This window comes from Acinonyx jubatus, chromosome E1 (assembly GCF_027475565.1).
Source record: "Acinonyx jubatus isolate Ajub_Pintada_27869175 chromosome E1, VMU_Ajub_asm_v1.0, whole genome shotgun sequence".
Classification (NCBI taxonomy): Eukaryota; Metazoa; Chordata; class Mammalia; order Carnivora; family Felidae; genus Acinonyx; species Acinonyx jubatus.
Genome location: NC_069397.1, coordinates 10,585,535 through 10,609,210, shown reverse-complemented (window position 1 = coordinate 10,609,210; position 23,676 = coordinate 10,585,535). Strand labels below are relative to the sequence as shown.

Genomic DNA, 23,676 nt, shown 5'->3' with positions numbered 1-23,676 from the left:
CTCTATGCCATGTGCTTTCCTACCTACTGGGAATTCAGTGGGAAGGGCGGTATGGATGCTGGCCTTGCCCCCCACCTCCATGTGGTTCTCCAAGAGGGAGGAGGAGAAACAAGTGGATAGGTGATTGCGATTTTAACCACCTGTTGCATCTAGGGAGCGCCTGGCAGCCTCCTGCTTCCCTGGGGCTGGGAGGCGAGCTCCGTTTGCAGTGGTAGGGGGTCCCCTGGCTCTGTTAAAGGCAGTTCAGTGAAAGGTTTCCTTGTTTCCAGACCCTCGCTGAATTTGGGGGAGGCATCTCGAGGCCTACGTGATGTGTTGGTTTACAGTGTGAAGGACCAGGTCAGAGGACTCTGTGTCGCTGCCTGGCGGTCTCACCTGGGGCTCTGGTTCTTTTCTGAGGAGCCCCTTGTGTGGCCTCTTGTGGACGGGCCTCCACAGTGACCCTGAACTGTAGGACTCAGGTGGAGGACACTGGGCAGAGCCCCCAGAACTTGACAGCTTTAGGGCATCTGGTTCTTTTGCCTGTGCGGAGCATTATCTAGCATATTAAGGGTATTGGGGAACTTGCTTGAAAACAAAGTAAAACTTTTCATTATGGGGAATTTCAAACATAGAAAAATAGACTAGTTCAGTGAACTCCCAGCACTGAGCTTCAGGAGTTTTTTTTCCTTTTTTAATGTTTATTTACTTTTTTTTGTTTTGAACGTTTATTTATTTTGGGACAGAGAGAGACAGAGCATGAACGGGGGAGGGGCAGAGAGAGAGGGAGACACAGAATCGGAAACAGGCTCCAGGCTCTGAGCCATCAGCCCAGAGCCCGACGCGGGGCTCGAACTCACGGACCGCGAGATCGTGACCTGGCTGAAGTCGGACGCTTAACCGACTGCGCCACCCAGGCGCCCCAATGTTTATTTACTCTTGAGAGAGAGAGAGAGAGAAACAGAGCACGAGCAGGGGAGGGGCAGAGAGAGAGGGAGACACAGAATCCAGAGCAGGCTCCAGGCTCTGAGCTCTCACAGCCTGGACGCGGGGCTCAAACTCATGAATTGTGAGATCATGACTTGAGCCAAAGTTGGACGCTTAACTGATTGAGCCACCCAGGCGCCCCGCTTCAGCAGTTTTAATCTAGGATCCTTCCCCCTACCCCTCTTCGATTCTTTCTTTCCTTTTTTTTTTTTTTTTTTTTTCTTCCCCTCTTTGATTATTTCAAAGCAAATCCCAGACTTACTTCATTGATCAGTGCTTCGGTGTGTATCGCTAGCACTTACAGACTCTTTGGAAACTTGTTTTTGTAATCTTTTTTTTTTTTAATCTTTGTTTTTGAGAGAGAGTGCGCATGCGTGTGTGCAAGCAGGGAAGGGGCAGAGAGAGGGAGATACAGAATCGGAAGCAGGCTCCAGGCTCCAAGCTGTCAGCACAGGGCTCAAACTCACGAACCGCGAGATCATGATCTGAGCTGAAGTTGGATGCTTAACTGACTGAGCCATCCAGATGCCCCTGGAAACTTGCTTTTAAGTGGAGACTAAACACCAGGCATCCTAATTTTGATTTCGTGTGCTCTGGAGTCGAAGCTGACTTTCTGTACTTGTGGGTGATAATCTTTATACAAAATCTTGATGTGGGTTGAATTTTATTAGCACAACGAGAATTTTGCTATTAATTTAAAAAAAAATTTTTTTTTAAACTCTATTAATTTTTTTAATTGCAAAATACATGTAACACAAAATTTACCATGGTAACCATTTCAAAGTGTTAAGAATTCAGTGGCATTAAGGGGCGCCTGGGTGGCTTAGTCGGTTAAGTGTTTGGCTTCAGCTCAGGTCATGATCCCACGGTCCGTGGGTTCGAGCCCCGCGTCGGGCTCTGTGCTGACAGCTCAGGAGCCTGGAGCCTGCTTCAGATTCGGTGTCTCCCTCTCTCTCTGCCCCTCCCCAACTCATCTCTGTCTCTTTCTCTCTCAAAAATAAATAAACATCAAAAAATTAAAAAAAAATTCCGTGGCATTAAGTATATTTACACTGGGGCATGTGGATGACTCAGTTGAGCGTCCGACTCTTGATTTTAGCTCAGGTCCTGATCCCAGGGTCATGAGATCGAGCCCATGTCAGCTCTGTACTGGGCGTGGACCCTGCTTAAGATTCTCCCCCTCCCTCCGCTCCCCCCTGCCTGTCTGTCTCAAAAAAAGTATACGTATACTGTTGTGCAATCATCACCACAATGTAGTTACAGACTTTTTTCATCACCCCAGAAGGAAACCTGTACCCGTTAAGCAGTTATTCCCTATCCCTCCCATCCCCAGCCCCTGAAAACCACTAATCTGCTTTCTCTCTCTAGGGTGCTCGGCCTGTGCTGGGCATTTCATAGGCATGGAGTCATACGGGTGTGATCCTCTGTGTCTGGCTTCTTTCACGGAGTATAGTGTTTTCCAGGTTCAGCCCTGGAGTCATGTGTGTCATTCCTTTTTATGGCTAAATAATATTCCACCGTGTGGACAGACCACAGTTTGTCTATCTGTTCATCTGTTGATGGACATTTGGGTTGTTTCCACCTTTGGCAATTGTGAGTGGTTGCCACTTTAACTTGTCCGCGCTTACTTTGAAATGGGTGATGTGATGCATGGATCAAAAAGAAAATGTCGTCATAAAGGGGTGGGGGGGATGGCTACTTCCATAATCTGTTGATTTTTAACCCATTTAAAAAGAACTTATTGGGGCGCCTGGGTGGCTCAGTCGGTTAAACATCCGATTTCGGCTCAGGTCATGATCTCACAGTCTGTGGGTTCAAGCCCCGCATTGGACTCTGTGCCGACAGCTCAGAGCCTGGGGCCTGCTTCCGATTCTGTGTCTCTCTCTCTCTCTCTCTGTCCCTCCCCTGCTCATGCTCTGTCTCTCTCTGTCGCAAAAAAAAAAAAAAAAAAAAAAAAAAAAGAACTTATTACTGAAGTACATCATATGTAACGGAAAAGCATACTCCACGTCAGGGACTCAGGCCTGTTGCTTTTTTTCGGTGGCCATGAGGCCTGCTTAGGAGGCTGCCATCTGGGAGACACCCTCCTCTTCTTACACCTGAGAGACCACAGCTATGGGTCTGAAGGTGGGCAGTGGCTTTTTTTTTTTTTTTTTTTTTTTTTTTTTTTTTTTAGCATTGGCATTGAGGGAAATGCTTGACTTGACTCCAGAGTTACAGGGGCAGACTTGGTGTTTTCATGAGTCATTGCCTTTATTTCCATGCCTCAGTAAACAGTGTCTGCCCTTGTGTTGTCAGGTGCTGGAGGTCAGGGGGTTAGGTTAGATATGTTGTTATCAGTGTGCAAAATGAAGTGGGTTTGGTAACATGTTTTATATGTAGACATTGATTTCTGTTAGGTTTTATTTCTAGCAAGGAGTTAGAGAACAGGCTTGAATAAATCAACTGCTGACTCGTGGGGTGCCCGTCGCAGGGGCTGCCTTGTGGGGTGAGATGCTCTCTCGCATCATGCTGTGTGTCCTCTTTTGGAGGGTCCAGAGAGGTGTTCATCTCAGGTCCCAGGACAAGGAAGAACTCTTCTGTGAATTAGCTCTATTTCTGTCTTGTGGGCAGCGTGAATCATCTTTGCCTTGGCCATCTGGAAGCTCAGCGCAAAGTCGATCATTTGGGCCCACTCTAGTGTGGCCTGCACTTGGGTTCTAACCTTGCTTTTTGGCCCAGCCTTTTGTTTTGTTTTGTTTTCTTTTTTCCTTCTCTTTCCCTGTTGCTTGAGTTTCTTTGTTTACTTGCTTTTCATTGTTACGTGGGTTTCTCTAAGCCAGTGATTCTCAACTGGGCTCAACGTAGTTTGTCAGGATAACCTGGGGAGCTTCTTTTTTTTTTTTAAATGCCGATGCTTGGGACACCTGGGTGGCTCCATCGGTTAAGCCTCTGACTTTGGCTCAGGTCATGATCTCACCGTCTGTGCGTTCGAGCCCGCATTGGGCCCTATGTTGACAGCTCAGAGCCTGGAGCCTGTTTCAGAGTCTGTGTCTCTTCTCTCTGCCCATCCCCTGCTCGCTTGCTCTCTCTCTCTCTCTTTCTCTCAAAAATAAATAAATATTAAAAATAATTTTTTTTAAATGCCGATGTTGGGTCCCCACCACCTTCTGTTTTAATCGTTTAGGCAAAGTGGCCTGAGCCTAAGTATTTTCCAAAGTTCCCCAGATATTCATCTGTGTGGCCAGGGTTGGGAGCTGCTGTTTTAGGCCATTTCACATTTGTTCAGCAAACAAGACAGGGATAAACAGAAGAAAAGGATGGAGTCTGGGAGGACAGCTGACCCTAAAGTATGGTGGTTTAAGCTCAGAGGAGCCAAGTAAAAGGGATTATGTAGCTTCCAATGGTTTTCCTGCCAGTGGAACCAGTGGGAAAGCTCTGAGGGGATCCTCTCTGTGGCCAGAACTGCAGAAGGCTTAACTCCTGGGACCAGGGTTGGGGGGGGAGTGGCTGGGATTTTGCTCTGAACATCTCAAGCCTGCTTAGTGGTAGTACAGCTTTGTAACCAGGTCTTCTGGCCCATTCAGGACCCACATCTCATACTTGGGACCTAGTTTGTGCTTTAATTCCATTTGTTATAAAAAGTAATCATAGAGAAGACCCAGTGTATAAAGAGAAAATTTAAAACATGGTCTTTGCAACTAATCCGATTCCTCCTGCACTTTGAAAAAGCACTGTCTCTGCCTCTTTTTTTTTTTTTTTTAATTTACTTATTTTGGCGAGAGCACAAGCAGGGAAGGGGCAGAGAGAGGGGGACAGAGGATCTGAAGTGGGTTCTATGCTCACAGCAGTGAGCCCGATTCCAGACTCAAACTCATGAATCGTGAGATCATGACCTGAACCAAAGTCAAAAGCTCAACCAACTGAGCCCCCCAGGTGCCCCTAGCACTTTCCCTGCTTTAAAGAGAAACAAGAAATTATGAGAGAAAAGACATTCTTTATTGATTAAAAAAACTATATTTTATTGGTAGAAGAAAATGGTAAATAGCACAAGAAATCACTGTAATCTGAATGCAAGGTGTTGGATAGATGTTAACCTTTGAAGAAAGAGAAACAAATGATTATCGAAACAAAACCAAACCCGTTATTTCTTCCTTCATCCCACCCCATCATTGTTTTTACTTACTTCTTTCACTTTTTTTTTTTTTAATTTTTTTTTCAACGTTTATTTATTTTTGGGACAGAGAGAGACAGAGCATGAACGGGGGAGGGGCAGAGAGAGAGGGAGACACAGAATCGGAAACAGGCTCCAGGCTCTGAGCCATCAGCCCAGAGCCTGACGCGGGGCTCGAACTCATGGACCGCGAGATCGTGACGTGACCTGGCTGAAGTCGGACGCTCAACCGACTGCGCCACCCAGGCGCCCCAGTTCTTTCACTTTTTAACAAAAATCTTGTAGCTCTTTTTCTCTTCTGATTATGTTTAAGTCCACTCTACCAAAATAGATTATCTGCAGTATGGTATTTCCAGGCTGATTTTCTTTTTGCGCTAAGTCTCAGAGAATGGTGAGGGTGCCTGTTTGAATGGTCATCAAAGAAAATTTGGAAAGTTCACCTAAGTAGGAAGAACCAAACTTGAACTTGACCTATAGCCTTGCCCCTGTAGTCACTGTTAATAGTTTGGTTTGTTTTCTCTAAGTTGTTTGTTCGTTGAGTACCCAGGGGTCCTTGTGTTCTGTGTGACCATTGCCAGGATGGTCCAGAGCTTTCCCTTGAACAGCCACAGTGGGAAGAGGTCAGTGCCCCCCTGCAGTTCGTCCCCTCCTCCCTTGCTGGGGGTGGCTCCGGTCTTCAGCCTCCAGAGGCTCTGGGAGGGCACTCAGGAACTCTCTGCTTTGCCGGATTGCTAAGGGCTTATTAACCAGCTGGATGTGGGTGAGGGAGGGGAGACGCTGACTGTGGAAGCTGTTGGTACTGGTACGGAGATGGGAAGTGTAGAGGGGGAACCGGTCTAGGGGGAGGAGGGCTTCAGGGCCGGACCGTGGAGCCAAAGACTGACAGAGGCTTCCAGAGAGGGGCAGGCTGGCCCCTTGGGCAAAGTTACCTACTGGTCTCTGGGCCTCTGTTTCCCCCTTGATGGTATAAATGAGAGAGTGGGACTGAGCGATACCCAAGTCCGTCCTGACTCCCAAATGCTTTCTTCCATCCTCAGTAAGAGCGGCAGTCAGGCTGGCAGTTGTTTTTGTCTTCTGAATGTGTCTTTTCCCTTTGGTGAGCTGCTGATGAGGTGTTGGTGATGTGGGTGTCGGCATGTTCTTACCGCAGTTTATTGCCTCTTCTCAGAAGTCCCCGTCGGAGGAGGAAACAGGCCAGTTCCTTAGGAAATGTGTGTGCCTGGGGCTCAGCAGCTCACTTTTGATCCAACCCGGAGAGCTGGTCCAGGTTGTAGGTCAACTGGCTCGCTTCAGGGGCACCCATGACATGTCCATGTGCGGTCATTTCCTTCTGGGGCCCTCAGCATTGCTGCCGCACGGGGACAGGCAGAGGGGTCGTTTGTGGGTCCCTGTGAGTGGGTGTCCCACGCTGGGGACAGGTCCCCGCTTCTCTGTCCAGCGGTGTTAGGCACGCCTGGCTGGTTACTGAGCCAACCCCAGTGACAAGCTGTTAGCTTTCCCACAAGACTGCACATCCCGGGAGGAGAGCAGACCCTGATGGGTGCCGCGTTCCGCCCAGGGCCTGGTGGTGGCGGATGGCTTAGTACAGACTTGTCACTTTGAGGTTTTCATTTGTGTGCTACATCACACTACTGTGATGGATATTTAGCTGGTGGATATTTAAGAAGTCTTTTTGACAGAAACTTAAAAGCTATTATGGAGGCTCCCCCCCCCCCCCCCCCCCCCAGTTTAGAAGAAGGAAATCCATTTAAAACTCAGAAAGGGGAAACAATGTTGTCTTCTTTAAGAGAAAAAAAAAAAACCCTCATTCTGTAACCTACCGGTTTCTGAATCGAGACTCAGAAATGAGATTAAAAAAACAAACAAACTGCCCTGTGATCTGTGCTGACAACACTGAGACTGCTTGGGATTCTCTCTCCACCCCCCCCCCCATCCCCCTCACCCCGCCTCTGCCCTCCCCTGCTCATGCTTGCTCGCTCACTCTCTCAAACAAATAAACATTAAAAAAAAAAAAAACTGTCCTGTGAGGCTCATGGAAATCGAATTTGGAATTGGTCAGCCTAAAGTTTGTCTCCTTTCAGTAGGTAATGTGGAAATAGGTTTTGCTCTTGTTGTTGAACATGAGCACAGTAACTCGTTGGCTTGGCGTGTTTTGAGCACTGAGTCACTTCAGAGGGAAATTTCCAGACAAGGATCACATCCCTTTGAGGGCCAACAGCCTGTCCTTCTCACTTGGCACTTCTTTTCGCCCTCTTCACACTTGCCCTGTTCCCCAGCTGGCTGCTGGCTGGGTGGTGAGGAGGGCTGCCTTCTGATGGAAAGGCCCAGGCTACCTGCTGGGAGCTTGCCATCTCTGATGGGTCTTCAGGAGGCTGAGACTCCCCTCCCCCCTGAACGGAACGCCTGGAGGAAGAGTCCATGTTCTCTGTTGCTGGCATCCAGGGCCCATCCCTGTTTGGCCTCCGCGCTCTCTTTGGGCCTCCTTCTCACTGCTGTCCCCTCCCCACTGGCCCGGCTGGGTCCTGAGCCCGTCATTTTGCTTGGAATGCACTCTGCCTGCCGCTCAGCCACCTTGACCTTCCCCTTGCCCGCTCCACCGCTGGCCCGTACCCCTTGGGCTTCCATAGTAGGGTGTCGGCTGTCTGTGTTTCCCTGCTTCCCATGGGCTGTGTTGTGTGAGCTCTTTGCAGACAGGGTTTGCGTCTGACTCACCTGCGTCCCCCAGCACTCTGCTGCCACCTGACCGGGGGCAGGTGTTGAGGACACACTTGCTGCACAAGTGGGGGCTCGTAGCCTCTTGTTCCTCCCTTCCTTGCCCCTGCCCCTGGTGGTCAGAGAGGCACCTGCTCAGGGCCATGCAGGGGTGGGGTGGGGATGAGGGGTAGGAGATGAGAGTAGCAGGGTGGCAGGGTGGGTGGGGGTGCGTGGACCTGTGGGCAGCACAGAGGAGAGTGCAGGTTGGAACGGGGTATGGACAGCTGGGAAAGGCCACCACAGGCCATTTGCGGCCTTCCAGATGTGAAACCTGAGGAGCCTGGCCTAGACGGATGCAGACTTGTCTTCTAGTCCTTGCCCTTCAGCTTCCCAGCTGTGGAGGTGGAGGTGGGCTCTAACAGATTGACAGGCTGAAGGACACAGGGCTGGGCGGAGGCTTACGCCTGGCTGCTCTTGGCCAAGGGCTTTGATATTTAAAAAAAATTTTTTTTAATGTTTATTTTTGAGAGACAGAAAGTGAGAATGGGGGAGGGGCAGAAAGAGGGAGACAGGATCCTAAGCAGGCTCCTCGCTGAGTGCAGAGCCAGATGTGGGGCTCGAACTCATGAACGGCGAGATCATGACCCGAGTGGAAATCGAGAGTCAGCCGCTTAACTGACTGAGTTAAGCACCCATATGCCCCAATATTTTTATAAATGAGGATGGGACTTTTTTTTTTTCATGGTTTTTTTTTTTTTGAATAGACAACACATTGACATAGGTTTGAAATAAAAGATTATTAAAGTATACTTTGAGAGATCTTGCCCTTCACCTCTGATCTTATCTGCCTTGTCTTGTCCCCCCTTCTTCTTCTTTTTTTTTTTTTTTTAATGTTTGTTTTTGAGACAGAGAGAGCACAAGCAGGGTAGGGGCAGAGAGACAGAGGGAGACACAGAATCTGAAACAGGCTCCAGGCTCTGAGCTGTCAGCACAGAGCTCAACGCGGGGCTCGAACCCACAAACCATGAGGTCATAGGCTGAGCTGAAGTTGGAAGCTTAACCAAGGTGAGCCACCCAGGCACCGTCCCCCACTTTTTCTTTTTTAGCGTTTATTTTTGAGAGAGAGAGCGAGCGCGTGAGTGAGAGTGTTGCTGGGGAGGAGCAGAGAGAGGGAGACAGGGAATCCCACGTAGGCTCCGTGCTGTCAGCACAGATCTTGACATGGGGCTTGAGCTCATGAACCGGGAGATCATGACCTGAGCCAAAATCAAGAGTCAGATGTTCAACCAACTGGACCACCCAGGTGCCTCCGCCTTCTCCTGAATAGAGAGCCCCTTTTAGCAGTTAGGATATCCTTCTAGTGTTTCTTTACTCAAATAAAGCAAACACAAATTTATATCCTTATTTCTCCCTTTTTATTAGAGAAAAGAGCACACTACGCATAATCATTCTACACCTTGCTCTTTTACGCTACCACTGTAGCCTAGAGATTTTTCTATCTTTATACTTGGAGAATTATCATTCTCTTTCAGCTGTTTGATATCGTGAAGTTGTTCCTTTGTTTGTTTTCTTTTAAATCCCATGCCCTAAACAAAGGCATTCGGGTTGTTTCCAGCATACCTCGCCTGCATCCAGTAGTCTTATCTGTGCATCTTTCCCGCGTGTGCAAGAGGACCTGAGGGTAGCGTCCCCCAGGGACACCGCTGGGTCAGAGGGCAAACACATTTGCAGTGTGGGTAGATTTTGCTAAATTGCCCTCTGCAGGGGTTGTTCCAATTTGCACTTCCATCCAGCAGGTATGAGTGCCTGGTTCCCCACAGCCTTGCCGAGAGAAGGCAGAGTCAGATGTTTGGATTTTTGCCAACCTGACAGGTGTAAAAGGCATCTCAGTGTAACCTTCAGTTTGCATTTTTCTGAAGTGTGAGCCGATCATGTCATATGTTTAAGGACTACTTACTTATTTAAGAATATTTATTTATTGTTGGGAGAGTGCGTGTGGGGGGGTGGTAAGGAAAGGCGGACAGAGGATCCAAAGGGGGCTCTGTGCTGACAGCAGTGAGCCCGATGTGGGGCTTGAACTCACGAAACATGAGATCATGACTTGAGCTGAAGTCGGATGCTCAACTGACTAAGCTACCCAGGTGCCCTGGACCATTTATATTTTTGTGTGGACGGTTCTTTTCTCATTTTTTTTCTTGGGTTATTGGTTGTTTATTTCTCAATCACTGTGAGCTCTTTATGTTTTGGGGAGTTTAGTTCCTTAAGTTAGGAGTTGTAAAAATTTCTCAGGCTAGGAATTGTTTCGATCTAGCCAGATTCTTTAAGTACCTCCCTCCCACCCCCATCTCCTGTATTTAGAGATTCAGACTGTGGCCTTGGGACAGAGTCTGGTCTCTACTGGGACAGAACCACAGCCTTGGCTTCCTTCCAGGATTTTAAATTAATTGACCACAGACACGTTTTGAGTCTGCATGGGGGTGGGCTACGTGGTGTTGTGAAAACAACCAGCCCCTCATGTTTCTGTGGCCCGACACAGTAGAGACTTCTCTCTCTCCTCGTGCCGCGTGTCCAGTGTGTGCAGTCATCGGCGTCATTCACGGGCCCAGGCTGATGGAGGCACCTTTTTTTGTTGGTGGTGGTGGTGGTTATTAATGGCTTTATCGATTCACAACACAATTTGTGTCCCACGCAATAAAGTTCACTTGTTTGAGATGCACAGTTCAGTAGTTTTTAGTATATTTACAGTTGTGCAACAATCAGCATAATCTTAACATTTCATCACTCCCCCAAACACCTCATACTCATACCCGTTAAGCAGTCCCCCCACGCCACCCCCAACCCCAGCCTTCCTTTACCTTCTGGCAACTGTCAGTCTACTTTCTGTCCTCTGGATTTGCCTGTTCTGGACATATAAACAGAGTCATGTATACAGTAGATAGCCTTTTGTGCCTGGCTCCTTTCTTTAAGCATGCGGTTCTTTTCTTTTTTATTTTATTATTATTTTTTTTTTTTCAACATTTATTTATTTTTGGGACAGAGAGAGACAGAGCATGAACGGGGGAGGGGCAGAGAGAGAGGGAGACACAGAATCGGAAACAGGCTCCAGGCTCTGAGCCATCAGCCCAGAGCCTGACGCAGGGCTCGAACTCACGGACCGCGAGATCGTGACCTGGCTGAAGTCGGACGCTTAACCGACTGCGCCACCCAGGCGCCCCTCTTTATTATTTTTTAATAAAAAAAATATATATATATGTTTTCAGGAATAGAATTGTGATTCATCACTTACATACAACACCCAGTGCTCATCCCAACCAGCATCCTCCTTAATGCCCCTCACGCCACTAGCCCTTCCCCCACCCAACACCCCGCCAGCAACCCTCCGTTTGTTGTCTGTATTTGAGAGTCTCTTATGATTGCTCTCCCTCTGTTTTTATATTATTTTTGCTTCCCTCCCCTTATGTTCATCTGTTTTATATCTTATTCCACATATGAGTGAAGTCATATGATATTTGTGTTTCTCTGACTAATTTCGCTTAGCATAATACACTCTAGTTCCATCCACATTGTTGCACATGGCAGGATTTCATTCTTTTTGATTGCCGAGTAATACTCCATTCTATATAGATACCATGTCTTCTTTATCCAGTCATCCATCAATGGACATTTGGGCTCTTTCCATACTTTGGCTATTGTTGATAGCGCTGCTATAAACATCGGGGTGCCTGTGTCCCGTAGGATCAGCATTTTTGTATCCTTTGGATAAATACCTAGCAGTGCAATTGCTGGGTTGTAGGGTAGTTGTATTTTTAATTTTTTGAGGAACCTCCATACTGTTTTCCAGAGTGGCTGCACCAGTTTGCATTCCCACCAGCAGTGCAAAAGAGATCCTCTCTCTCCGCATCCTCGCCAACATCTGTTGTTGCCTGAGTTATTAATGTTAGCCATTCTGACAGGTGTGAGGTCGTATCTCAGTGTGGTTTTGATTTGTATTTCCCTGATGATGAGTGATGTTGAGCATTTTTTCACGTGTCTGTTAGCCATCTGGATGTCTTCTTTGGAAGAGTGTCTATTCATGTCTTCTGCCCATATCTTCACTGGCTTATTTGTTTTTTGGGTGCTGAGTTTGGTAAGTTCTTTATAGATTTTGGATACTAACCCTTTCTCTGGTATGTCACTTGCAAATATCTTCTCCCATTCCATCAGTTGCCTTTTAGTTTTGCTGATTGTTTCCTTTGCTGTGCAGAAGCTTTTTATCTTGATGAGGTCCCAGGAGTTCATTTTTGCTTTTGCTTCCCTTGCCTCTGGAGACATGTCAAGTAAGAAGAAGTTGCTGTGGCCAGGGTCAGAGAGGTTGTTGCCTGCTTTCTCCTCTGGGATTTTGTTGGCTTCCTGTCTTACGTTTAGGTCTCTCATCCATTTTGAGTTTATTTTTGTGTGTGGTGTAAGAAAGTGGTCCGGGTTCATTCTTCTGCACGTCGCTGTCCAGTTTTCCCAACATCATTTGCTGAAGGGACTGTCTTTGTTCCATTGAATATTCTTTCCTGCTTTGTCAAAGATTAGTTGCCCGTACGTCTGTGGGTCCATTTCTGGATTTTTTTGTTTGTTTGTTTGTTTCCATGATCTATATGTCTGTTTTTGTGCCAGTACCATACTGTCTTGATGATTACAGCTTTGTGATAAGCTTGAAATCCAGGATTGTGATGCCTCCAGCTTTGGTTTTCTTTCTCAGGATCGCTTTGGCAATTTGGGGTCTTTTCTGGTTCCATACACATTTTAGGATTGTTTGTTCTAGCTCTGTGAAGAATGCTGGTGTTGTTTGAATAGGGATGGCTCTTTCAACGTATTTTCAAAGTTCATCACGTTGTAGCGTATATCTGTACTTCATTCCTTTTTAAGGCTGAATAATACTCCGTTCTGCACCACATTTTATTTACCCGGTCATCTGTTGATGGGCAAAGCTGTTTTCACCTTTTGGCTATTGTAAGCAATGCTGCTGTTAACACTGGTGCACAAATTTGCGTGTGGACGTATTTTCCTGTCTCGGGTAGATAGGCAAGCTCTGTGTTGACCCAGGCCGCCACCATCACCACCACCTTGGGAAGGGAGTTTAGAGAATTACACACTGGCTTTTAAAGTGTTTGACGGAAAAACGACACGTTTCACTTCTAGCAGATTTTATTGGCCGGGGCCGTGACTGACCTGGGGACATGCAGTTCCCAGAAGGACGTGAACTGGGAGTACTTGGTGAATGTAACTGATTTCTACAGAGAAGAGAAACGGGCATTCGTGGGACCCAGGAGAGTGAGTCCGTGTGGACAGGCCAGTCTGGGAAGCGTTCAGTAGTAAGGTGGGGAGTCCCAGGGTAGAAACTACCTGGAACTGAATAAATGGGGCAGCCTTGAAAGCCGGTCGGTGAGAAGACCTCGGATCTTTCAAGCAGCAGCTTTAAAGTGGGTGATGGTATCGGAGAGGAGCAAAGCAGTCTCATGCAAGTAACCTTGAATTGGCCGAGGTTTGGGACCGGGCTCGTCCAAGTTTTCACAGCAGGTGTTGTGGCTCCGTGCAGGGGACGCAGACCTCACCCCACTCATGCTCGGTGTCACCCACCTCTTGCTTCTTACCTGTAAAATGCCGCCCTTGCCGAATTCTGGCACACAGTAGGCACTGAGTAAGGTACAGCTGTCACCCTGATGCATTTGGCTCCCTGCAGCCAAGCCTGCGGTCACCAAGTGGCCATCCCCAGGCCTCCGGTTCATGTTTTCCTTGCGAAGCATACGTGTGCCTCTTCTCGGGGCCTGGTTATCCCCAGGGTGGCCGAAAGAGGAGGAGGTCAGTGGTATTGACGTGGCCGATGAATATTCCAAGGCGAGTAAACAGTTCTTCCTCAGCCTCTGGCGCAACAGATTTCTCAACTCGAGTGTTTTCTGAGCCCCGGAGAAACTGGGCAGATCTGTGTGCGCCCTCAGTCCTGCACCCTTGTATTATTTTTCTAAACAAAGCAGGACAATGGCAATGTAAACATTGTTTGAACAAAAGCATTTGGCTAATGGAGATAAAGCCAAGAGGAAAATAACAATTTTAATTTCTTTTTGGCTTTTGTGTTTTGACATTTGCCAGCATACTTTAATCTCTTAAGAATTAAAAAAATTACACGGTTTGCAGACTGCTGTTTGTTTCTGCTTGTTAAATTTAGTGTGAAATTGCCTCAGAAATCCCCCCCATGTCAGCTTGGTCTTGTTTTCCTCTTTCGGGTTGGGGTGGGGGGGGGGAGGCGAGGGGCCAGTGGCCTGCAAAGCGTGTGGGCGAGCATGGAAACTGGTAGAAGCAAAAGCTTTCACCTCCGTTCTCACAGCTTGTGCGCGTCCATTGTCTTGTGGTGCCTGGCAGGCCGCCGCGTCCATTTTCCAGATGAGAAGACGGAGGTTCAGGGACGTGCCTGAACAGTGGGGGGGCGGGGGGGGGGGAGGAGAGGCAGCCATCTTTCCACTCTGTTTCCACTCTGTCGGGCTGTCATTTCTAACCCCCCACAAACAGTACCGAGAGGTCGCGTTTTACATTCTGTCAGAGCATCTGGAGGTTTGGTTGGGGCGCAGAGAGGAGCTCAGAGACGTTGCCGGGGGGAGCGTGGGAGCAGGTGGGGCCGGACTCGGGGCCTGTGGAGTCATTCATTCCCGCGGCAGATGTGTGCCAGGCGCTGTGCCAGGCCCTGTGAGGCGGGCGGCAGTGTGGAGACAGTCGGGGCCTCTGTCCCCCCGAGAGCTGCAGTCCAGAGGTCGTGGGAGGAAGGAGGGAGAGCAGAGGGAGAGCCGGAAGCCCAGGCAGGCAGCAGGTGGCGGATCCTCCAGCAGAAGGGGAGGGAATTGGGGGTGATTTGGATTCGGTTTTATCCTGAAACCGGGGAGGAGGTAGTCGCCCCGGAGGTGCGGGCCACGGTGCCACAGGTCTGGGAAGTGGCCTCCCCCGCGAGGATGTCTGAGCCACTCATCGGTGTCATGAGAAGGCATGCTGCTCACGGCACCCACGGGCAGGCTTCTTGCCTCGTCCTCTGGACTCTTCTCTGTCGCGGTTCGTTAGGGTCACTCCCTGGCCTCTCCCCTCGCCTGCGCCGGATGGTTCTCCGGGGTCTCCGCCCCCCCCCCCCCCCCCCCCCCGGCATTTCTTGCACTTGGCCCAGTGACTGCTAGCCTCCGTCCCTGTTCTCCCCTGGTCGTGTCACCGCTCCCCCCAGAGGAACGTGTGGACCCTGGTGCCCCTCCCCAGCCCTCTGTGCCCGCTTTGCCGTCATCTCCAGCTACGTTTGTTTGTGTGAAGGAAAACTACGGGTTCGGCCTCTTTCCTTCTCCTGAAACCTGCACACTCTTCCCACTTCTGTGTTCTGTGAAAGGCGCCTCTGTCCTCCTGGCTACCGCCACTGCACCTGTCGCACCCTGCGCTGACCTTCAGTTGTCGGGGGTTCGTTCTGCTCTGCGTTTATGTCCGAGGCCTCCCGCCTTTCTGCTCCCCTGCTGCCCCCGCATTCGGGCCTCAGTTCTTCTCATCGCCCCTCCTGTGGGTTCTAAGTGGTCTTCCTGTCTTCCTCGTCCTGCCTCCTCCCCACCCTGGCCCTCTCACCCTGTGCTGCTTGGTCAGGATTCCAGGAATACTGTTGTGACAGCGTCATTGCCCTGCTCCCAAACAAAACAAAAACCAAGCTCTGTAGCTTTGCTCCAGCAGTATTTCCTAAAATAATTTTGAGTGGTACGCAGTCGAACGTTGAATTTTAATAGTTCTTTATCTTAAAAATGCCCTAGTACTTTGGCAGTTGAAAAAGCTCAACACTGAGTTACCACATGAGCTGGTGATTCCACTCTTCAGTGTAGACCCAGGAGAGCCGAAGGCGTATGTCCGTGCAGACACTCGTACGCAAATGTTCACAGCGGCACTGTTCATCGGCCAGAATGAGGGGGAAACAACCCAGCTGTCCTCCAACGAAGTAGGTAGATAAGAGGTAGTATCTCCATACAATGGAAAATTCCTCAGCCCTGAAAAGGAACGAAGTCCTGATTTATACTGCACCGTGGATCAGTGTTTAAGATGTGTTAGGTAAAAGAAAGAAGACACGAAAGGCCAGAGGTTGGATGATTCTGTTCATATGATATGTCTGGGAAAGGCAAATCCAGCAAGACGGAACGTGGACGGGGCGGGGGTGGGGAGCGGGAAGGGGCTCGGGTGGGAACTAACAGATGCACGGCCCCTTCTTGGGATGACCCTAGCACAACACCGTGGATATACTAAACGGGAAGTGTGATTTGTGCACTGAAAAATGGTGAATTTTATGCTCTATGAATGCTGTCTCAAAAACAAAACCAACAGGGGCGCCTGGGGGGCTCCGTCGGTGAAGCATCCAACTTCGGCTCAGGTCATGATCTCACGGTTCGTGGGTTCGAGCCCCGCGTCGGGCTCTGTGCTGACAGCCTGGAGCCTGCTTTGGATTCTGTGTCTCCCCCTCTCTCTGCCCCTCCCCTGCTCACGCTCTGTCTCTCTGTGTCTCAAAAATAAATAAAAACATTAAAAAATTAAAAAAAAAAACCAAACAGGCCCCCCACTTCCCAAATGTCACAGCAGTGATGCCTGATTTCGTGTATGTTGTTACTTAGAGTGGGTATTTGAATTTAAAAGGAAATGGATTTAAAGAAACATAGTAAGCGAACAATAGTGCCACTTAGAGGGACAACTAAATCAGGCCGTTCCTAAGACAGCACCTGGCGCGTAGCAAGCGTTCTGTAAGTGTCAGCCACTAGCATTATCATTTTTGGGAGGAAATGGCAAAATCTTGCAAGTGAGTAACCACGCAAGTCCAGATTTCGTAGTGTGCTGAGTGGGGCCCCGGCAGCACAGCCTCTCCCCGCCGGCCCCCTGGAGACCCCACTCCCTTACCCCTCGCTGTCTCTGTGCTCTGCCTGAACGAACACTTGCTCGTGCCCCTCATTCTTCAACAGCATTGCCTCAGATGCACTGGGCATCCCACAGCCTGTCCTGATCTTCCTGTGAGCTGCCCCAGGGCCCGCAGCTTGTAATCTGCCCTGTGGTCCCCCAGCCCAGACCAGAAGCCACATCTTGTGCCTCCCTAAACCCTCGTGCCTGTTGGAGCCGTTCTTTTCACACTGAGCGAGTGAAGAGGAATTGTTGAACCTGGTATCGACTAAACCATTAATAACGTCTGCTCTGCAATGATAAAACGATGTCATTAAAGGACAGCTCTCCGTGGAGAGCTTTTGCACACCCTGTAAATGAGCAGTTCTACTCTTAGGAACGTACTCTGGAAACACCCTGCCCTGTGTCCTGGGAGCCGTGCGTGCACAGACCAGAATTATTCATGATGGCAAAAGTTTGGAAATAGTTTAAGTGTCCGTTGGCAGGAGAGTGTGTATAAATTGTTACATGCGAACATAAAGCAGGTGGGCCACAGCTAGCCTTATGGCGCGACGTGGATGCGCCTCAGGAACATAGATGGTATGAAATGACAGAAGCAACTCGTGTAAGACCACACATTATTTGGTTTTACGTTACTGGTGGTAAAATAATTTTCTGCTTTAAACAGCGAGGGACGGGGCTCCGGGGTGGCTCCGTCGGTTAAGCATCTGACTTTGGCTCAGGTCACGATCTCACATTCGTGGGGCCCAACTCTGCATCGGGCTCTGTGCTGACAGCTCAGAGCCTGGAGCCTGCTTCAGATTCTGTGTGTCCCTCTCTCTCTCTGCCCCTCCCCTGCTCGTGCTTTCTCTCTCTCTTTCTCTCCTGTCTCTCCCTCTCTCTCTCTCTCTCTCTCTCTCTCTCTCAAATAAACATTAAAAAAAAAAAAATCAAGGTACTGAAGAATCCAGAACCCAAGCTGTTTGCCTGGGGCAGAGGAAGTAGGGAGGGGAAGGACCCCCTGGGGTGGGCACTGTGGTCGTGCCCTAGGCCTTGAGAGCGTGGGGGATCACAGGGGTCCCTTTTGTTTGTGCCTCACATGTGGTTTGCACTTAATTCTTTTATGTGCATCCAATAACACATAATAAAAACTTAAGCAAACAGAAGAACAGCAAGAAGACGTTAGGGCCAGCTCATGTCTTTTCTGGGGCAGAGACTCTGACATTTAAGAGTTAGAAAGAACATTTCCTCCTGACATATCCAGTCGGTATTGCAGAGTAAATAAAGCACTGGGACTGTCTCCAGCAGAAGAGGAAGGAGGGAAATAATATTTTTATTCTGTACCAAAAAAGAAGGTTTACCTTTCAACATGGAGACCCAGTTTTTTTCTGAGTGGAATTTCAGATGACCACAGCTATTTGAAAGGAATAATACAAGGGGGCGCCTGGGTGGCTCAGTAGGTTAAGCATCTGACTTCGGCTCAGGTAATGATCTCACGGTTTGTGAGTTCGAGCCCCACCTTGGGCTCTCTGCCGTCAGCACGGAGTCCTTTTAGGATTCTCTGTCTTTCTCTCTGCCCCTCCGCTGCTAGTACTCTCTCTTTCTCAAGTAAAGAAACATTTAAGAAAGAAAGAAAGAAAGAAAGAAAGAAAGAAAGAAAGAGAGAGAAAGAAAGAAAGAAAGAAAGAAAGAAAGGAATAATGCAGACTTCTTGATGTAACTGAATTAGCGGAAGATCTGGTTATAGCCAAAGAGACATCATTTCTTAAGGATGTGAGTTCTGAAGAACACATTTAAAAAAATCGTTTTGGAGTCTGGTATTTCAGACTTCTGTCCTGACTGATTTCATTGTATTGCCAGTCTGTAGAACCTTACACATTTCAAGGGGAAGCTTTCTTTGAAGCGCATCTTTAAAACCTTTTTCCTTTGTGGGCTACGCTGGTAGGAGCTGGGAATGCCAGGGTCTGATCCTGGTACAGCATTAAATTGCTCTGGGCCTTGGTATCTGCACGTAGGTGAGTCCTCAGGCCCTTCCGGCTCCAGCATCTTTGCCCCTGCTCACGTGGCTTGGTGAGCTGGCTGGGGACGGGACCTCCACCCGGTGGCCAGCTGCACAAGGGTAGGAAAACAGTTTCTCCTCCACCATTTTCTGGCCTCTCAGACACAGAGGCAAGAGGCGCCTTTCCGGGCTGCAGCGTCAGCAGGGACAAATTCATTGTTCTCGTGACTTTGAGCCCTGGATGGGACTGAAGCCAGAAGGAATACATACGAAGTACAGAATAGGACCAGAGGCCAGAGGTCTGGGATCAAATCCTGGTCCTAACCCCTGCTGGCGGTGCGGCCTGGGCTGGTCCCTGAACCTCTCTGTGCCTTAGCTTCCTCCTCTGTAAAAGGAAGATAATAATAATAGCTCCCTCTAGGACTGTTACGGAGATTTAATAAGAAAACACGTGTGTTCTCAGAACATGCCTGGCATATAGTTGGGGCTCAATTAATATTTGCTAGTTTCTATTAAAGAGCGTCTTCTCTTTCTTCTGCTGTTCTAAGGCTATTCTATCACAGTTACTAGTAACAAAGAATTAGCACACGGAGACCTTTCTTGGAAATGCCAGCCACAGAGAAAAGCCGGAGCCGGTGACCCTGTTTACCAGGTTGCTGTGTGGTCAGGAAATGGGCGCTTGTGGACCAACAGACTGGTAGACAATATCCACCCAGCACGGTTTTCACAGAGAAGCTCCCGTGGGCTTTTGTCTCCTGCTTTGGAAGTTCTTTTTGAGTCGCCCTCGGGGACGTCCCGAGTAACATCCTTACCGATGTCCTCCCCTTGGTGGTGCCGGGAAGGGGACGCAGATATTTGGACACCTGTTATTTGCCAGTGTCTCTCCAGGCACCTCGATAAGAAATCCCCGTGTTAGCCCTCACATGCGGCCTGACGCTGGCCGGCTTTGCTCCCGAGCCTAGGCTGTCGGGGGCATCGAATGGTCTCTGCTCTGCGTGGGGTCCGGGCCCTGACGACTCTCCACTCCTGTGGTGGCGCTCGTGAAGCTGGGGGCCTGGCAGTCCTGTCCTCGGGCAGTTCATCCCTGGGCAGTCAGTACGGCAGCCGCTTAACTCCCGTGACGGTGAGCTGAGCGGAAAGGGAGACGGCGTTAACGCTGCTGGTCTCTAGATAGACGGGACTGTGAGAACTTTAAACACGGTCTTACTTGTCGCGGTCTTACTTGTCGCCCCTGTGTTCGCTCAGCGCTCACTGTGCGCCGGGCTCTGCTCTTGGCCCAGAGGAGACTGTGGTGAACACAGGCAGGACCTGCTCTCACAGAGGTCAGGGGTGGGGGGCGGGGGGGGTGTGTGGAGGGGGCACAGGGGAGAAACAGGTTCACAAGCGAGAAAACGCCGTGCAGAGCGGGGCTTTGCTGAGCATTCAAGGTGGTGACGTGGCAGGGTGACTGGTGGGTCTGAGGAGGTGATATTTAAACTGGGATAAAAATGACCAGAAAGGCCGTCCAAGTGACAGTCGTGGGAAGAACGGCAGGCAGACGAGGCAACAGGTGGGTAGAGGGGCTGGGGCCTGTTTGTGGCACATGGGCTTCTCTGAAGTGACAGTGAGCAGACTGTCCCAGTAATAGGACAGTGATTGGAGAAGAGGGTCCAGCACATGGTGGCACAGAAAGAGTTAACCTTCGGGTCCTGTCCTTCCTCAGGGTAGCCCCGGGCCCTGATTTCAGAGAATCTGGCCTATCCTTTCCTTCTGATTGCCCGTTTGCCGAGGTGAGCCTGTCCTCTGGTCTCTGGGGCCCTGGCTTGACCCCCATCCCCGCCCCCACCCCCGGCCGGCTGCCTGGGGTGGGGGATGGGGACCCAGGCCCAGCCTTGAGGGTCAGTGGACATCAGCCGTCACTCCCTGGCAGTCCGCGGAAGTAAGTCCCCAGCCGCCCACGGAAATTGGCCTCGTTCCTTCACAGCCGCTGCGAGGGGAGCCCGACTCCTGGAGCTGCCGCTTTCAGGGCAGAGAGAGGTGAGCAAACCAGTTGTTTTTCTCCTGGCTTTGGGTTTGCTCTTACAAGTGCGGAAATGCGTATTCCTTCCCCGCAGGGTTCCTCTTGGCAAGCATCTCGAGCTCCGTTTGAGAAAAGTGGTAGCTCCCTGCTGTGCCCGAAACCAGGTCTGTGGGGTCCTGGCCCAGGGGGCCCATAGTTCACCCTCACGCCGCTCCCGCTCTCTCGCGCTGGCTCCTCGGGAGACGGCGACAGCCCGGGACTTAGTGCCATCACAGCGGCCAGCCAGGGCTAAATTAAGCACGAAATCATGGGAATTCTAAATTTTCCCATGCAGCTCTGCATTTTTTTCAGATGTCTCAAGCTGGAAAATTGTACTGATCAAAGTATAATCCATAGCTGGGCCTGCCCCATGGGGGTGGGATGGGTGTGTGGAGCCATCAGATGCCCCCATGCCGTGGTTCCCAGTCTCTGGGCGGCATTGCAGCCAGTTATTTGTGGGTATTTCTAGTAGCACAGTCACAGTGTGTTAGAAACAGAGACGCTCTGGCCCAGGGGTCACACACAAGCTGCCTTCCTGGGAGGAGGGAAGGGTTCTGAGGGCTATTCATGCCTCCAAAGGCCCAAAGGAAGCCCTACCGTTTTGCCCACCATTGAGCCCCATAGGCCGACAGAAGCATCTGCCACTAGGCTCGTAGCCAGAGTTCTCACCTCACAGTCAGTGACCTGTGGCTGAGCTGGTCAGGGCTCCCCGTGACAACCACGGAGGTGGCAGGGAATTGAGCCATTTGTCAGAAAGAGGGTCTTGGGAATTGAAGGGTTTAGGGAGAGCATCTGGTCTACCCCATCATTTAAAAAATTTTTTTAAATATTTATTTATTTTTCAGAGAGAGAGAGAGAGAGAGACAGCGTGAGCAGGGGAGGGGCAGAGAGAGAGGGAGACACAGAATCGGAAGCAGGCTCCAGGCTCCGAGCTGTCGGCACACCGCCTGACGCAGGACTCGAACCCACGAACCGTGAGATCATGAAGTCAGACGCTCAACCGATTGAGCCGCCCAGGCGCCCCTTGGTGTGATTTTTTTAAGAATGCTGTCCATGATTGGTCATTTGCAAAACGACTTTGAAGAGTAGAAGAGAGGTGGGGAGCATTAAAGAGTTCTTTTTTCTTTTAAAATGGCATATTTATGCCTTGCCCTGGTCCAGTTGTCAAGATTTTGATCCTTGACCCTCCCGGTGAGAGAGCCACAGCTCAACATACCCCGTCTCCTAAATCGGGGAGTGAAACTAAGTGGCTGTGTCCGATGGCCAGCGTGTAGCCAGGATGGCCAGAGCAGCTCTGACCCTGGCTCACGTGATCTTTAAAAATGACCGCATTTCAACACCCATATCATCTGCACCCACAGGCTGCTCTTCTCAGAGACTAAGTGGTCGGGGCACGCTGGCAAAGAAAAAGAGAATTCCTCATGGGTGTTTTCAGTACTTTAGAAAACTTTAGAACAGGTAAAGCCATAGAAGGCTATCTGACTTGCTTCAGTGACTGTCAGATCCTGGCAGAGGCCACCCAGGATGTTCTCCGGTGGAGGACTGGCTGCCTGGTGGGAGGAGGGGCACTGCCCAGCATTGGGGCGGGAGGCCTTCATTTCCACCTGGTGGTAGGTTAGCTGACACCCCCGTGGGGCTCTTCCTCCCCTAGAAGTGAGAGCGGAGAGGTGCGTGGGCAGTTTAACCTGACCTGCTTTATCATCTAGAAGTCAAGTCTAAAATGTTTGTTTTTGGGGCACCTGGGTGATTCAGTCGGGTAAGTGTCTGACTCTTGGTTTTGGCTCAGTTCACGATCTCACAGTTGGTGAGTTCGAGCCCCGCAATGGGTTCTGTGCTGACAGTGCGGAGCCTGCTTGGGATTCTCTCTCTCCCTCTCCTCTGCCCCGCCCCTGCTGTGTTCTCAATCTCTCTCTCTCTCTCTCTCAGAATAAATAAACATGAAAAAAAAATTTTTTTTTCATGTTTATAATAATCCTCCTTTTTGGATGGTGATATAAAATTTGATTTCTCCACTCAGTGAAGAGAACACTTCTTTTTTGGCTGAATCTCACCGTTTTTCTGGTGAACGTAAAGGGTGTTTCTCCCCCCACCCCCTTTTCCTTTCTCCCCTGTGCATGAGCAGTAGTCATTAGGCTCTGAGTTATTGCTAGCTTGGCTGATGCAGGGTCATAATAGTCCTTTCTCTTTAGGCTGAAATGATTACTGTGGAAAAGAATGTGGCACTGTCCATATTGTCCTAACTGGACCGTTGTCTTCTGGAAAGCCGGCTCAGTTTGGTCATGTGAGCCGTAGTCTCAGCCACCCCCGACTGAGCCTCCTTGTGATGGTCGTGGTACCCTTTTCCCCAGTAGGAAGGTGGAGATGTTTCCTCACTCGTGGATTGCACGCAGAGGAGAATTAAAGCCAACTAGTCAAGGCTTGCAATGTGTTTCACAAACTTTTGGTGTCTATGAGTGTCATGCGGTGACACCAGGGCACTCACTCCAGGATACTCAGAAATCACCCGGGGAGCTTGGTCAGGGTGTTGCCTCCCCTCGGCGCTGCCCCCAGTTATTGTGTGTCTGGAGCTTTTTGAACAGTCTCCGCAGGGGCTTCTGGAAGACGGCCGACGGCGGGCCACACCGGTGTGCCACGGCAGGAACGGTGGCCGTACCCCCTTCCCCAGCTCTCCCTGTCCTCTGCCTCGAGAACAAAGTGCACGTGAAGCCACAGGAGGCTGCCACACACAGATAGTTTGAACCCTCATCTGAGATGATGGTTTTTTGGATCAGTTCACTCAGCCGTGTCTGTCGATAGAGACTGGGTCGTCACAATTGGCATTGGTTGACCTGCGGCTGTTAGGTTTTGGGGAGCGGGGAGAGACCCTTGGGGCTATTCCCTCATAGCTGGTCTTTCCCCCTGATGATGATCCCTGGTCCCTGCGAAGCCACTGCC

The 23,676-nt window shown here is 49.9% G+C and overlaps 1 protein-coding gene across 5 annotated transcripts in view; it reads left to right on the top strand.

The window, feature by feature from the left end:
* Positions 1–23,676, top strand: part of EPN2 (epsin 2) — an 85,683-nt gene that overhangs the window by 11,109 nt on the left and 50,898 nt on the right. Inside the window, exon 1 of one of the 5 annotated variants that reach the window (XM_053212533.1) lies at positions 20,475–20,720. The exons of the other annotated variants lie outside the window; for them this stretch is intronic. The gene's annotated coding sequence lies outside the window, so the exon portion shown is untranslated. Of the gene's footprint in view, positions 1–20,474; positions 20,721–23,676 lie in introns of those variants that run through there. 5 annotated transcript variants of the gene reach the window in all.